The sequence below is a fragment of the Rhamphochromis longiceps genome, linkage group LG19 (assembly GCF_057381845.1).
Source record: "Rhamphochromis longiceps isolate RC_006_pf linkage group LG19, R_longiceps_female_GT1.1, whole genome shotgun sequence".
NCBI classification, from domain to species: domain Eukaryota; kingdom Metazoa; phylum Chordata; class Actinopteri; order Cichliformes; family Cichlidae; genus Rhamphochromis; species Rhamphochromis longiceps.
Window position 1 is genome coordinate 4141868 of NC_140575.1, and position 17310 is coordinate 4159177.

Sequence of the window (17310 nt, forward strand, 5' to 3'; positions counted from 1 at the left end):
ATATTCAGACGTAGACAGCATATTGAGTGGGTTGGTCAGCACGTACCACATTGCATCTGGCAGATCTGCCCTTTATACTAGTAAATGGACGAACTTTATAAATTGCCTTTCTACAAAGGTATTGCTCATCATTCACACATCACTAATAACTAATAATAACTAATAACTCCAATTTCCTTGGCAGCACCTGGAAATTGGAGTTATGGCAGACTGCACAATTTCCCCTCTGGCATTTATCATGGCAATGGAGTTGGTTATGCAGGTATCCCAGTGGGTAGTGGGATGTGAGAGACTCAAGAGTGGCCTTCGTCTTCTACCCATTAGGGCCTACATCGATGACATGACCATCATTACAACAACAAAACCATGTACTAGGCGATTGCTACAGAAGCTCCAGGAAAACATAGAATGGGCAAAAATGGAGTTTAAGCCAAGTAAATCTTGCAGTATCTCCATCATAAAAGGAAAACTGACAGCCTAGCAATTCTATATCAGTGGAGAACCAATTCCAGCAGTCTTAGAGAAGCCCATAAAGAGCCTGGGATGGTGGTATAATGCAGACCTCAATGATACGTGGCAACTAGAACAACTAAGGCAGATCTTGGCTGATGACCTCAAGCAGATTAACAACACTGCACTCCCAGGGAAACTGAAGCTCTGGTGCTTCCAGTTTGGGTTATTACCCAGACTACTGTGGCCGCTGACAATGTACGAGGTCTCACTCAATCATGCCAATCAACTAGAGAGGCTAGTGAGCTCCTACATTAAGAAGTGGCTCGGACTTCCCAAATGCCTCAGCAGCGTTGGACTCTACAGCGACGGGATACTGTCATTGCCTATCCCTAGCCTGGTTGAGGAGATTAAATGTGCAAAAGTAAGGCTTGAGATGTCACTCACGGGCTCCCGGGACCCCATAGTGAGAGGCACTGCTCCCACCCTAGCAACGGGGAGGAGGTGGACCACAGCCACATCTGTGCTACAGGCGAAATCCGCTCTTCGGCACTGTGATGTGGTCACGTCCAACAGGGTAGAGGAGGATTTGGTCTTGGCGCAGTAACACCTTGGTGGCAACAGGCATCTGTAACTGTTCTGGTTACAGATGCCTGTTTTATTGTTGTGCCTGAAGAATAAATTCCTCGTTTAGAGCCTCTGGGTCTGGGACTGATCCAGCATTGACACTGTCAGCAGAGGATGGTCCAGCTGCTAGTGTAGAACTTTTAGCAGGAGGTGAAGCTGAAAAATGTTAAATATTAAACATTCATTAAAATGGGTTGAAATAAATGTACAGTACATATAATAAGTAGTGATTTGCATGTTTTCAGTTAAGTTTTTACTAAAGTTACAACTTTTAAATATTGGCATCAAATAAGTCATCTCACACACTCACTGACCCAAATCATTCAGTACAAGTGCCCTCTAGGGTAGTGTGACATCTGTAGTGCTTTTCTACATTGTACATTAATAAATTAATGAGTGTGACTATAAATCCAGATAGCTAATGACTTTTTGACACTACTTTCCTGACTTTGTAGTAGAGCTGGGCGATATAAGATTTTTTCATATCACGATATGTTTTTTTCATTTCAGGCGATAACGATATATATCACGATATAAGCCAAATAACTATATTTGTAAGATTTAAATGTGCCGTTGCTCACAAGTAAAATTTTAAATAATCAGCAGCTTGTTTTTATTTAAATATTTATTTCCCATAATAAGTTCAACAGGGTAGATGTACTTAAGGAACATGAGACTTTTTCAGATAAATAAAGGCAAATATTGCAAACTACACAAAAGGCAGCCGCTAAAGCGTTTAAGTTTCAAAATAGAACAAACGAAACAGACTAAATTGTCAATTCCACTTAGAAACAAAATAATAATTCTAAAAATAAATCTTAGTTTGTTTTACAGAAGAACAGACAAAACTGACTAACTTTTGTCAATATCAAATAAACTGAGAACTAAAAGGAAATTCTCAATCTCTCCTTGTCGTATAGCTTAGCTTTTCAAACAGTTTTAACAGTTACTTTAGTCTGACAAAAGCCGAATGACGAATTAGCGCTTCCAGTCAGAGACTGAGGCTACGTCCACACGTACACGGGTATTTTTGAAAACGGAGATTTTCCGTTTTCGTTTTAAAAAATAATCCCGTCCACACATAAAGGCAGAAATGAAGGAAAACGCTGCTATGAACATGCCAAAGCAGCAGGTGGAGCTAGATTCCTAACCGTGCAGAAATGTTGGCCAATCAGAAGTCTAGAAGCCTCGGTGGGAAAAAGTAAACAAAGCTGGGGCATAGAAGCAGAACCGAGTCGTATGTGTGGACGGATAGTAACTTTGTGTATATGTAAGCATTTAAACACTGCAGAGAGTAGAATTAACAGTAACAGTATTGTAGAAATTCATTTCACCGAAACAATAACGTGGCACACAGCGTGACGTAAAAAAATGCACACACCTTTGACGCTGTGTTTTCTCAGTTTTTCTAGTCCACACGTAAATGCAAAAACGGAGTTTTCAAAAATATCCACCCTGGCCGGAGTTTTTAAAAATCTCCGTTTTCAGTGACCAAAAACGCCGTTTACATGTGGACAAAAGGTGCAAATGCATAGAAAAATCTGCGTTTTCAAAAATACCTGTACGTGTGGACGTAGCGCATGCACCAGTCTATTGTATTTCCAGACTTGCTTTCGGCACAATTTACAGTGAACGCTACTCTGTTTTTTGTCAGAGTTGAAATAGCCGAAATACCTTCACACTACGGAACTTCTATGGCTCTTCCGTTCGACAATCTCTCCGGCATTGGAACCATCATCTGTTTTCTCTTCGGTAACCTTCGGTCACGCTCGGTTGACTTTTCTAGTCGGCACACTCATTTCCTCCATTACCCGGGCGGTACGGTGGGTGGCTGCTTCCCAAACAAATACACATGTGCGGCTTGGCGCTTGTGCTGTACGTAACAAGTCACGTGACGTGACGCTGCGGCTGTGATTGGTTCGGCTCTGTGCTACTTAATTTGGATTGGCTGTTCTTTTTTTCTTTTTTTTTCTTTTTTTAAGAGGAGACGAGCGGCAAGGTCTATCGCAATAGTTTAATTTTTCTATCGAGAAAAAGTTATATCGCAATACATATGTTATCGTTCTATCGCCCAGCTCTACTTTGTAGTGCATAACATTTGACACTTCAAACTAGTACTGTGACTTAAGAGTTTTGTACAATGATGATGCTAACTACCTCAGGGAGGTAATCAGGTAACCTCTTAAGAAGTATATAAGTTATATAAGAATCTTGGTGTTCATATTGGTAACATTATATAACATTTGTTATACTAGAAAGTCTCGAAGAGAATTATCAGGTCTGGTTTTCGTGAAGATTTTTAAAATTACATTTGTATATACATGAGTGTGAAGACCATACTACACACACACACAAAATTGTTCAGGTGGGTAACACCAGAGGTTCAGTATGGCTAGCTTTGGTGATGTGAACGACACACGGGGAGGTAATAAGGCATATATAACACTATTTTCACGTTAGCAACAGGACATGTAGGGCAGCTGTCACCTCACAGCAAGTAAGTAAGTAAGTAAAATTTATTTATATAGCACATTTCACAGATAAAAATCACAAAGTGCTTTACAATAAGATCAGACATACAAGAAGGTTACTGGTCTGAACCTTGGCTGAATAATAGAACAGAATAGAGTAGAATAGAATAGCTGGTGACTGTTAACTATCCTCATCCTCACCATCTTGTTTGTTTCTGTGTACCCCGTGGTGATCTGCCTTCTTATCTAGGGTGTACTATGAGTATCACCCAAAGACAGCTAGGATAGGCTACCTGATAAGGACACCTGGTTACAGATAATGGACTCATCTTCATGAGGATGTCACGTGCAGCACCTTCCGCTGGTTCGATCTGAGTGATCACGTCCCCTACTATAAGGCCCTTACGGTCAAACTGTCCAAGAAACAGAATTGGCTGGTAGCCCAGGGCATGTAGTTTTGAAACCTGCAAGAACAACAAAGAAAAACATGCAGCCAGTCTTTCATGTAAGAAAATTGATGTATAACAAACCTTTAAGTTTCACATCTTTGTTGTTTTATTGTTGTAGATAGTTAAAAAGTATTTATGGTGACCAAACCTGTAAATGTATGATAAAATCCATCTTAAAATGTTTTGTCTCTCAGTTAATAGCCGATTAAATTAAAAATCAGAAGTAGCTTAAATAAAAAGTTTTTAACAAGTTTTTTCTAGTTTGATGTCTTTAGTGTGATGATGTTATTCTGATGTGAATAACTTTTTTTTATTTATGCTCTTTTATAAATTAATAGTTTATGTGTATATACATGTCTTGTTAGTTTCTTACTTCATGATATACAAGAAAACATTGACAACTGTGATTAATAAAGAATTGTCTAGCAGACCAACCATCAGAACTTTTAAACTTACTGACAACTGGGCTGAATTAACCACCCTGCTCGCATTTCTGTTTTTTTTAACAGAGGCAGCCCAGTTACTGTTTTTAAACTGTTCTTGTTTTTTTTTTTCCAATCCCTCCTTTACATTCAGGCTGCCCAGGCATCCACTGCATGTCTTCCTGTTGCAGGTGCTTGGAGCCTGACAGGAAGGGCATGGTTTGGTTTTTGGCTTTGTCATTTCTGCAAATGAAAATGGAACATGTAGTGATTATTTCAGGTCTGTTTTGGTTAAATTATTACAAAAATAATTTATGACCAAAGAAATAACTTGTATTACGAGGCAGTATTACACCATATTTAGAAAAAAAATCAATTACGAGATTAAAGTCATTAATATTGAGTTAATTACGTGAATAGGGTTAAAAAAAAACTGAATTGATTACAGAAAAGATAAATTGCTAAGCAAGTGTGGCCAAGCAAGTGTCTTTCACATGAGAATACATCACAAAAAAAAAATTAAATAAACTTTTGCAGAAGTAGTTCTCTTGGTACACAGACTGCTCTGTGAAAACATTTCAAGTTTAATATCAGTTTAATATCACTGAAATTAATATTTCAGTGAACATGCAAATAACCCACAGTTTGTCACAACTTACTTAGGTAGGATCTGCCTCGTGTCGAGTCGAAAAATTCGCTGCAGGACCGTGAGTTGAAAGATACATTTACTACGACTCCCAAGATGCATTGCAGTAAAAACCATCCAATCGCCTTGCTTAAGATCTGTTGACGTGTCGCTAAAGGCGCGCTGTAGATAAATATTGCAATTTGAAAAAAATAAAATAAAAAAATAAAATTTGTAATTACATCATTTAACACTGGGCCAGTTTATTTTCGTATTATTGCTGGTTATTATTTTAGAGTAAATAAAGGAATAAGATAAGATAAGATAAGATAAAACTTTATTAATCCGTCGGGTGGGTTCCTCTGGGAAATTCGGTTTCCAAAAGCACAGCACCGACAGAAGTTACAGTTACAGAATATTATATATATATATATATATATATATATATATATATATATATATATATATATATATATATATATATATATATATACACACACACACACACACACACACACACACACACATATATAAATACAGAGACATATATAAATAAAATATATGAAGGGGATAAATAGAATAAATAGGAATAAAAATAAAAATACAAGTGAATTGCACATTTCAAGTATTGAGGTCTATTGCACCATTGACTATTAACAAAAGTATTGCACAAAAGGTATTGCACAGTGAGGTGAAGAGGCACTACAGCTTAGTTGTTCCCCCCTCCTTTGTCCTCCTGTTTCCCCTCCCTCTCCCCTCCAGAGAGGAGTTAAACAGTCTGATGGCGTGTGGGACAAAGGAGTTTTTAAGTCTGTTAGTTCTTGTCTTGGGGAGAAGCAACCTGTCGCTGAAAAGACTCTTCTGGTTGTTAATGGCCGTGTGCAGAGGATGCCCAGCATTGTTCATAATGTCTAGCAGTTTTTTTAGTGTCCTTTTCTCTGCCACTGTCACCAGAGTGTCCAGCTTCATGCCGACCACAGAGCTAGCCTTCCTGATCAGTTTCTCTAGCCTGCATGAGTCCTTCTTTGCTGTGCTGCTCCCCCAGCACACCACAGCATAGAAAAGTACTCCAGCAACCACCGACTGGTAAAACATCCTCAGGAGCTTCCTGCAGATGTTAAAAGACCTCAGCCTCCTGAGGAAGTATAGTCGGCTTTGGGCTTTTTTATACAGGTGCTCTGTGTTGCATGACCAGTCCAGTTTATTGTCCACCAGCCCGAGGTACTTGTACTTGTTGACCACCTCCACCTCCTCCCCCTCTATCTGAACCGGCAGTGGACCTTCTCTGGACCTCCCGAAGTCCACAACCAGTTCCTTAGTCTTTGAGGTGTTGAGTTGCAGGTGGTTTGTGTGACTCCATGCGACAAAGTTCCTCACCAGACTTCTGTACTTCTCTTCATGATCGTCCCAGATACACCCCATGATGGCTGTGTCATCTGCAAACTTCTGAATATGGCATAATTCAGAGTTGTAGCAGAAGTCAGAGGTGTACAGGGTGAAGAGAAGAGGGGACAGCACGGTTCCCTGTGTTGCTCCTGTGCTGCTGACCACAGTGTCAGACGTGATGTCCTTCAGCCTGACGTACTATGGCCTGTCGGTGAGGTAGTCGGAGATCCAAGCCACCAGGCAGGGGTCCACCTCCATCCTGTTCAGTTTTTCCTGAAGCATACAGGGCCGGATGGTGTTAAAGGCACTGGAAAAGTCAAGAAACAGGATCCTGACCGTGCCTTTTCCCCCATCCAGGTGTGAGTGGGCTCTATGCAGGAGGTACAGGATGGCATCCTCCACTCCGACACCCGCCTTGTATGCAAACTGTAGTGGGTCCTGGGCATGTTGTACCTGTGGTCGGAGGAGGTTGAGGAAGAGCCGCTCTAGAGTCTTCATAAGATGTGACGTCAGTGCCACCGGTCGGAAGTCATTCAGCTCATTGGGCCGGTTCCTTTTGGGGACCGGGATGATGCAGGATGTCTTCCATAGGGCGGGCACTCTCCCCAGTCGCAGACTGAGATTGAAGACTCGTTGTAGCGGCTCCCCAAGTTCAGCAGCACGGGTAGCACCAAGCTGTTTGAGCTAAGATGTTAAAGTTATTCACATAATGAAAACCTATACTTTGTTTCGGGCGAGTTCCCCATTAAAATGCATGTAATAGTCAGAAACGCACTGTCTTGACGAAATAAAGCGTTTTTGTACAACTGTCCCTGGTGTAATGCGGATGGCCTCAGCCAACATCAAAGGCCCTTGGTTGGTGAAGATTGCCTTACAGGAAGCACTCTCCCTGGTGTAATCTGGATGGCCTCAGCCAACAACAACATTGGCCCTGATGAAATGTGGATGGTATTGGCCAGCACCAAAGGCCCTGGTGTAATGTGGATGACATCAGCTAGTAACGCAGGTTCTGGTCAAATTTACATGGCCTCAGAAAGCAGTACAGGCCCTGGTGTGGTGAAGATGGCCTCACAGGAAGCAGTGGCTTTGGTGTAATGTGGATGGCATCAGGCAGTAGCACAGGCCCTGGTGTAATTTGGATTTTCTCATCTAACAATACTGTCCCTAGTGAAATGTGCATGATATTGGTCAGCAGCACAGGCCCTGGTGTAATGTGCATGCCATCAACGAGTAGCACAGACCCTGGTGAAATGTAGTTGGCCTCAGCCAGTAGCACAGGCCCTGGTGAAATGTAGTTGGCCTCAGCCAGTAGCACAGGCCCTGGTGAAATGTAGTTGGCCTCAGCCAGTAGCACAGACCCTGGTGAAATGTAGTTGGCCTCAGCCAGTAGCACAGGCCCTGGTGTGGTGAAGATGGCCTCACAGGGAGCACAGGCCCTGGTGAAATGTAAATGTCCTCAGCCAGTAGCACAGGCCCTTGTGTGTTGTGGATCGCATCAGCCATCAACACAAGCCCTCTTGAAATGTGGATGGCATGAGCCACCAACGCAGGCCCTGGTGAAATGAGGATGGTATCATCTAGTAGCACAGGCCTTTGTTTCGGGCGAGTTCCCCATTCAAATGCATGTAATAGTCAGAAACGCACTGTATTGACGAAATAAAGCGTTTTTGTACAACTTCATATAAATAGCTGTAACTTTTGATAGAAGATTCAGATATACGTATTCATGGCTTTATCTCAATATCCCCGTGCTGGGCAAACAGGTTTTGCAGCTGTGGGAGCTAAGATTTTCAAGTTATTCACATAATGAAAACCTGTACTTTATTTCGGGCGAGTTCCTCATTCAAATGCATGTAATAGTCAGAAACGCACTGTCTTGATGAAATAAAGCGTTTTTGTACAACTTCATATAAATAGCTGTAACTTTTGATAGAAGACTCAGATATACGTATGCATGGCTTTATCTTATAGAATTCAATACCCCTGTGCTGGGCAAACAGGTTTTGCAGCTGTTTGAGCTAAGATGTTAAAGTTATTCACATAATGAAAACCTATACTTTGTTTCTGGCGGGTTCCTCATTCAAATGCATGTAACAGTCAGAAACGCACTGTCTTGATGAAATAAAGCGTTTTTGTACAACTTCATATAAATAGCTGTAACTTTTGATAGAAGATTCAGATATACATATTCCTGGCTTTATCTTATAATATTCAATATCCCCGTGCTGGGCCAACAGGTTTTGCAGCTGTGTGAGCTAAGATTTTCAAGTTATTCACATAATGAAAACCTATACTTTGTTTCGTGTGAGAACTCCATTCAAATGCATGTAATAGTCAGAAACGCACTGTCTTGGCGAAATAATGCATTTACAACTTCATGAAGACAGGTCTAACTTTTGATAGGAGACTCGGATATGCATATTTATGACTTTATCTTATAGACTTCAATATCTCCGTGCTGGGGAATATACTTTGTTTCGGGCGAAACAGTATGTATACGTGGATGGATCAGCCAGCAACAAAGGCCCTGGTGAAAGGTACTTGGTCTAAACCATGAAACACCGGGCCTGGTGAAATGTGGATGGCCTCAGCCAGAAGCACAGGGCATGGTGCTGTGAAGATGGCCTCACAGAGAGCACTGGCTCTGATGAAATGTGGATGGCATCAGCCAGTAGCACAGGCCCTTGTGTATTGTGGATCGCATAAGCCAGCAATACAAGCCCGGGTGAAATTTGGATGGTATCAACGAGTAGCACAGGCCCTGGTGTAATGTGGATGGCCTCAGCCAACAACACTGGCCCTGGTGAAATGTGGATGGCATTGGCCAGCAGCACAGGCCCTGGTGTGGTGAAGATGACCTCACAGTGAGCACTGGCCCTGCAGCAATGTGGATTGAATCAGCAAGTAGCAAAGAATCTGGTAAAAATGTGGATGGTAACGGCCAAAACCAAAGGCCCTGGTTGTGTGTATGTGTATGGCATCAACGAGTAGCACAGGCCCTGGTGAAATTTAGTTGGTCTAAGCCAGCAACACATGCCCTTGTGTAAAGTGGATGGTGAAAGAAAACTCTGTCCCGGGTCATCCGTGGATCGGGTTTCCTCCGAGGCGTGGGCACCTATCAGCAAAGATTGTCCATGACCTATAGAACTCAAAGGAATATTCTCAAGTAACAGTCAGATATTTTCTCAAGTAATAGTCAAATATGCCATTCAGCGTGTTAGTTACAGCGCCGGGAGTAGCTTGGGAGAACAAGGAAACACAGACTGCTTCAGGTTGCCTTCCCAAACCAACTCAAAGTTTATTTGTCATACAACAGTTTATATAGAGGAAAAAGGTTCGTGTGTCAGCAGATTCTCAGTTCAAACCGGTACAGACCAAATAAGGAAGCGTCTTCCTGCCCTCTGAGCAAAGAAGTATCCTTCGTATAGTTTATCAGTTCAGCTACAATTTATGATTATCCCAGCGAAATACACTCCTAGACATAGAATACAGAGTTCTTTCATTAGTGAATTTTGAAACAAACCACCTGGCCTTTAACAAGCCCTTTTCTAAGAGATAAAGAAGGGAGGATGGGAGTAAGGGAGTGATCTCTGTGGTATTTTCGACCTTGAGGTACCAGCCTGTGATTCTTACACATCAATTCTTGGGTCACAGAGAAAGAGAAAAACAACTAGTAAATGGGCCTTATTAAGTAACAGTTTTCCTGTATAATATCACTATAAAACAATATCCTGTAAATGCTCCCATGGTGCTAAAATACATAACAGTTCCACTCTTTTATTATATTTAAAATAATAACTCAATATAAAGGAAAATCACAAATGTAATAACATAATATAAAGACAAATCATAAATGTGAAGTAAATCATAAATGTAACTGGTCCTTCGAGCAAGCTTAATATCAAAATTCTGAACGAACCTTCATTCCCTTCTTGGATAACGGAGTAATTCACAACCTAATGCTCAATATATACATCAGGATCATCATTGGTGACATCTGGCACATCATCAGGGTCAATTTGTGCTAATTGTAAATATATTGAGGTAGCTGTACTAGGTGGGTGTCCCGCCAAGTGGAGCATGAAGTATTGTCAGCAAAATGTGGCTTGCAGAAATATAAACATGGTTACAGCTTTCAATACAAAATAGTAAATAAAAAATCCTAAAGTTAATGCGATCGATACAACAATCAACCTAAAATTATAAAACATACAGTTCTTCTGTCGTCTCCTGGCCTGGTCCCAGGTTCGAGAGACCTCGTATAAGTGTCGAGTGATGACAATGGGCATTTCATTTTCTCTATTATCAGGATGGAATGAGTCAGCTCAGACATTGTGTGGTACTCTAGGCTTTCTGTTCCTGCTTGATGTTCGAGTACCTTGTTGTTGTTCAGGTGGGGGATCAAAGACCTCTCTGAGTCTTGGCTTTTTCAGGCGTTGTGTGTATAGAGATTGACAGACCACGTGACTTTCGCGCATTGCATGCCGTGAACTCGTGGCAAAACAATCCAAGTACCGCATCAAATGCAAGCATTTGCAGCACCGCAAAACTTTCATTCTTCGGTTCCAATAAATTCTTGCTTTTTCTTTGCCCCCCAAAAAGGTATGTACAAAACGAAGGAGAACAATGCCGGTCCGTACAAAGACAGACTTGATGAAAAGTCAAAGAAAAGATACGAGGAAAAAAATCAAGCCAGTGAAAGGGTCAGACCCGTACGAGCACACAGAGTGACAAAATACGTTAGCGTGCTGCCCAACTTTCAGATTTATAATTATACGGTTCTTGGAGTGAGTGCATACACTCGTGAAGTTTAGTAACTTCAGGTCACTGCAACAAGCCCAGGTACAGTTTACCGACGGATGGGTACAGGACCTTGAAATGCACCGTGTAGAAAGTAAAGACCATCGTACACATCATAAGTTTACCAGTCTCACAAATTGTCTTCATAAATACACATTCGTTAACCGTTTATTAATAGGACCTTTAAGCTCAACGGTAATTAATTAGTAGTGGAAATAATTTCTGGTACGCATTACAGAAATGTAGCAGTGACAATAATATTGTATGCTGTAATCGTACTGGGCAATTAGTGATACAAAACAACTGTTTTATCCTGTGAATAAAAGTATATGTTTTTGTCAATGTACCATGGCAATAACAGAAGTGAAACGCAATATTGTGTCAGGACAATTCACTATTTATGCACAATAAACAAAGGAGCATAGCGCGACAATTTCTGTTCAGCGCCAGACTTGCTTGTAACCTATATCACTAATTATGTTAAGAAAAATGACGCATTAACTACAACAGCAGACTTGCCTTCGTGTAAATGCTTGGAGCAGACTAACCTGTGAGCTGGAGTGTTCTGGGACGTTATATTTGGTCTTTGAATGGCTGCAATCCAGTCGCCTCTTTGTTACTTCGGAAACATGGCTCGAACAATTTCTCTTCAACGACGTAATCCGATAAAAAAAACGATCTCTTTACCCGTCAGCTTCCCGTGGCTGTCATGCGACCGGCTATTGCAGTTAATAATACAACAGCTTCTTGCCATTTTTTGTGTTTCTTTTTATCGCTGTGTAACTAATTTCAATTGAAAACCTGCGTGCGCTAGTACCTCTTGCCACGAGTTCCCAGAATTCTTTGCGGTTTTACCCCTGAGTGACGTCACATTTTCAATCTCTATTGGATCCGGGCGCTGGCTCGCCTGAGTCGTTATCTACCTGTGTGTGTTTATTTGTTTTGGTTCCCGGCGCTGGCTCGCCTGAGTCGTCGTCTGCTTCATCCGACACCTGAGGTGGTCTGGTTGGGCTGGTCTTAACCCTGCTGGCATGAATCCACTGAGGTTGTCCGTCTGTGAGGATGCTGGTTCTCGTCACTGCCAGTACAGTCTGGGGGCTGGAACACGCGGCCTCCCCGAGTGGCCCTGGTTTTAGCGACTTCACCAACATCGCGTCTCCTGGTTTCCTGAGGAAGGGAGAGGCTGAGAGAGACAAACTTTCTGATGGTTATTATTCAGTGTTTCTACCAGGTTGTGAACATAGTCCGACAATGCAATGTCTATGTCCCCTTCCAATAGCGGTGCCCCTCTGGAGGCTGACCATGGTGTTGGGAATGGTCTTCCCATGATTATTTCAAATGGAGATAATTTGGTTGCTGCGGATGGAGTCATTCTAATCTCGCAGAGGACTTGAGGAAGTAATTTGATCCAGGTCATTCCTGTTTCTATCATTGCTTTAGTCAGGCGATTTTTTATGGTCCTATTCATTCTTTCTACAACTCCTGAACTCTGAGGGTGGTATGGCACATGATATTTCCAGTCTATTCCTAAAGTTTTAGCACACTTTTGAATTACTTCTGATGTGAATGAAGGTCCTCTATCACTGTTAATTTGGTGAGGTATTCCGAATCTGGGTATTATTTCATTGCACAACTTTTGACAGACTACTACTGCAGTTTCTTTTGATGTTGGATAAGCTTCTACCCATTTACTAAATTGATCCACTATTACCAGTAAGTACTTGATGCTTCCTTGTGCTGGCATATGTGTAAAATCAATTTGTAATGTATGAAATGGAAAATCTGGTTGTGGTAAATGCTGATGTTTTGCTTTTGGTCTCCCTACATTAGTTCGTGCACATGTTAGACAGGTTGCTAATATGCGTTTTACTGCGTGTGATGTTTTCTCAATTACAAATCTTGATTTTATTGCTCCTATTACCCCTCTTTGTCCGACATGACTCACACCGTGAAAATGTCGGACAAGGACTGGCAGTAGGGAAGATGGGAGGGCAATCAAACCCTCAAGATTTTTGTATAGGCCATCTCTGTCATCTAAGGTACAGTCATTATCCTCCCAATAGGTGTAATCAGATGCAGAGGCCTGCTCTTGTATAAATTTTAAATCAACATTTGTTTCTAAATAGTCTGGGAGTGTAACAAGTGGCAGCTGTAGGGGCACAGATAATACTTCCTGTGGAGGTGGGAGCTGTGACGCAGCTGCAGCCTTGGCAGTCACGTCTGCTAGAGCATTACCTGTTGCTTCGTCTGTGTCAGCTGTACTGTGTCCTTTCGTTTTAACGACTGCAATGGCCGATGTTAGCTGTATAGCCTGCAAAAGTCTTTGAACAAGATAAGAATTAGCAATTGATTTTCCGTCAGCAGATCTGAAGCCTCTCTGTCTCCACAATGTGCCAAAGTCAGGTACCACACCAAACGCATAACGGCTATCAGTATAAATTGTCACCCGCTTATCTACATGTAGCTCACAGGCGCGTATTAAAGCTCTGCTTTTTGTCCTGAGTGAAATGGTAATGAGTGAGCCTCTAGTATAATGTCAGGCAATGTCACCACCCAATAGCCACAAAGAAATGAGTTGTCATTTGGTTTTGAACAGGATCCGTCCACATAAACAGTGATAGGTGTCTGCTCTAAATCTGGGCGTGGTGCTGTAGATTCTTGTATGCGTGTCATGCAATTGTGAACATCAGGCCCGTCTGAACCATCCTGTCGGTCAGAGGAACACAGCATACGAATAAGTAAGTGTGCTGGCGAATTGAGTGTGCTGCTTGCTTTTATAGTGAGATTTGCTGTTGAGGTCAGTGTAGCTTCATAACCTGAGCGACGTTGTGCGGTCATATGTTAAGATAAGATAAGATAAGATAAGATAAGATAACCTTTATTAGTCCCACACGTGGGAAATTTGTTTTGTCACAGCAGGAAGTGGACAGTGCAAAAGTTATGAGGCAAAAATTAGAATACAATAAGAATAAATACAGTACACAACTGTACAGAATAGAATAAAATACTATATACAGTAGAATACAATAAAATAAATATACAATAAGATAAAAATAGAATACAAATACAAATACTATATACAACTGAGTAAAAATACAACGATGACAGAAAGGATTATTGCACTTAGTATTATTGCATATGTATGGATGTGTGTGCTTGATCAGTTAAAGTCTTTATTATGGAGTCTGACAGCAGTGGGGAGGAAAGACCTGCGAAATCTCTCCGTCCCACACCGTTGTGTAGTTATGTTTGCTAGAATGGTCGTGACCTGATGATTGGTGTGTAGAATAGTGTCATGTGAGAGTGTGAGCTTCTCGCAGTCCCTTATCATGATAGAGCAAGCTGCTACTGCCCTCAGGCAGGCCGGCATCCCCTGAACAACCACAGGCAGCACCTTTGAGTGGCGGAGGTCAGCGCTCCCTTTAATGCATTGAAAGAGGCAGTCATTTCTGTGGACCACAGTATTCGAGGAGGCTTGTCTTTTTTACAACAGTCACGCAGAATGTGGTCATGAAAAGAACAGTCTGGTATCCACTGTCTGCAATAGTTCACCATGCCTAGGAAGGACAGCATTTCCTTCTGTGTAGTGGCCCGAGGGACGGAGGTCACAGCTTTGACCCTGTCTGCAGTCATGGAATGTTTTCCGTGAGACAGTGTGAATCCCAAATATTGAACAGAAGTCTGACAGTACTGCATTTTCTTTGCCGATGCTTTGTGGCCAGTCTGTTGGAGGTGCTGGAGAGGCATGTGTGTAGCAGTTTGACATAGTTCCTCACTCGGAGCACAGAGGAGGAGGTCATCCATATCCGTACAACATTAAAAAGTTTTTGCATCTCTGTGTGTGGAGTGAAGCTGTGGAACAGACTAAGTAAAGATATGAAGCAATGTCCAAGCATGGCGCAGTTTAAAAAGGATATGGTTTTTACAGGGTACAGGGAAAGGTAGAGATTTGATAGGGTGTTCTTGTCTAATATTTTCATGTGTGTGCGGGTGCACGGGTATGTTGGTATGGGTATATATATATATATATTTGTAGGTTGTGTATCCTTGAGGTGAAAATGTGTATATGTGCGTATGTGTATATACGTATGTATGGATAGACAGAAACATATATGTATATATTAAAAAAAAACAAAAAAAAAATTACACATGACATATAATGTAATTGCAAGGAGGTATTTTTGTAGTCTATTGATACTATATAGTGGAAAAGGGGTGGGATTAAATAAGCTTATGCTTCTTCCTGCTCCTTTTTGAACATGAACTTTATTTGGAGTTGTGGTTGCTTGTTTTCCTTTTGTTTTCCTTTGTTCATTTGTCTCTTTTAATTCTATTTTGTTGTACTTTTTCAACATGTTCAAAATAAAGATTCAATCAATCAATCAAACCACGTACTGTATCAAGGTACAGCCCTCCGGAGGAGTGAAGCTGTCCAGGGTAGCACGGACCACCATTGAGAAAGCAGCAGGGCTATCCACCATGCCTTGGGGCAGACGAGTCCAGGTGTACTGCTTATTTCTATGTGTGAATGCAAATATCGGCTGTGTGTCTTCATGCACAGGCACTGAGAAAAAAGCGGAACACAGGTCCACCACGGTAAAATGTGTAGCTGTGGATGGAATGGATGTCAATATGCTGGGAACGTCTGGGACGAGAGGTGGCAGAGGCATAATGACTGCATTAATTTGCCTTAAGTCTTGTGTGAAACGCCATACGCCAGGTTTGTTAGGCTTTGGCACAGGATTGACAGGAGTGTTATATGGAGATACTGTGGGCTTTATTACTCCTGTAGTCAATAAATCTCCTATGATGACATCTAGGGCTGCGGCTTTTTCGGCGGAAATGGGATATTGCTTGACATATACTGGCTTGTTGTATTTCAGCTGTGCGTGATAAGGTGTACAGTCAATAAATCCTACATCATTCTCAACTTTTGACCATAATGTCATATTCTGGTATTCAGCTGGCAACGTAACTGCAGAAATAGTACAGTGGATAGGGTAGGTTAGATCTATGTGTCGACATGGTGTAGTTATGTCATAACCTATGTCTGAGTTATGTGACAAAACCACTGTTTGACCTTCACTGGTGTGAGCAGTTATCATGTTGTTGAACAGTGTGAGAGAGACAAAAGTGTGGCTCCCAGGCATGGGGTTACCTGGTAGTGGTGTCTGTACACGTGTTTGGCACAGTGTGTGACATGGAGTACCGGACAAAAAGATGTTGAGTTCATTCTCTGCTGAGGCGTCCAGCTGACACAGAGGCTGTTCCTTCTCCATGATGTCGGTGCATAGGGCAGAGAAAACATAGCTGTTATCAGTGTCAGCAAACATTTCACCCTTTGTGTTAAATGAAATACACAAATTCATTTTTGCCATTAAATCTCTGCCTAATAGATTCACAGGCGAGTTTGGAATAATTACGAATGGATGATATGTGATTTCATCTGGTTTTGGGCCCCAGCGTGTCTTTAGAGAATGAGTTTTAGGGCATCGCACTACAGTTCCGTTAATTCCCATAGTGTTGATGCACACAGAGGAAACAGGCCCATTATAGAATTTTCCAGACAGTGAACTTTTAGTGGCTCCACTATCCACTAAAAATGGGTATTTCTTACCATCTATTTCTACCTCTAGTATGGGCAAGTGCTCTGTGTTAGGGGACAGTTGCAAATGCAGCATCGTGTGTAGTGCTTCACACTGCTGTCCCTCATCCTCACCTGGGCCTCCCTATTGGCGGTCCAGCCGGGGGTTATCAGATGATGGGAAGAGATCATGGTGGGAATTGTAACGCACTCTCTCCCATTCTGATTCATGCTCTGGGTGTCTGCGGCTGCTGGAAAACTGAGCTAAATTTGCACCTCTAGCTTGTCTACCTTGTGGGTTAAAATGCGGATTATAAGGCTGCTGCCTAGATGTGGGGCCATTATTGCGTGATTCCTGTTGTTGCCAGTTACCTTTACTGGAAGAGCTCTGCTGACGCCTAGTGGCAGGAACTTGTCCTGCGTTTTGTGGTTGAGGCTCGCGTGCTCTATTGGAAGCTGCAAATTTGCATTCCCTAAACCAATGTCCTATCTTTCC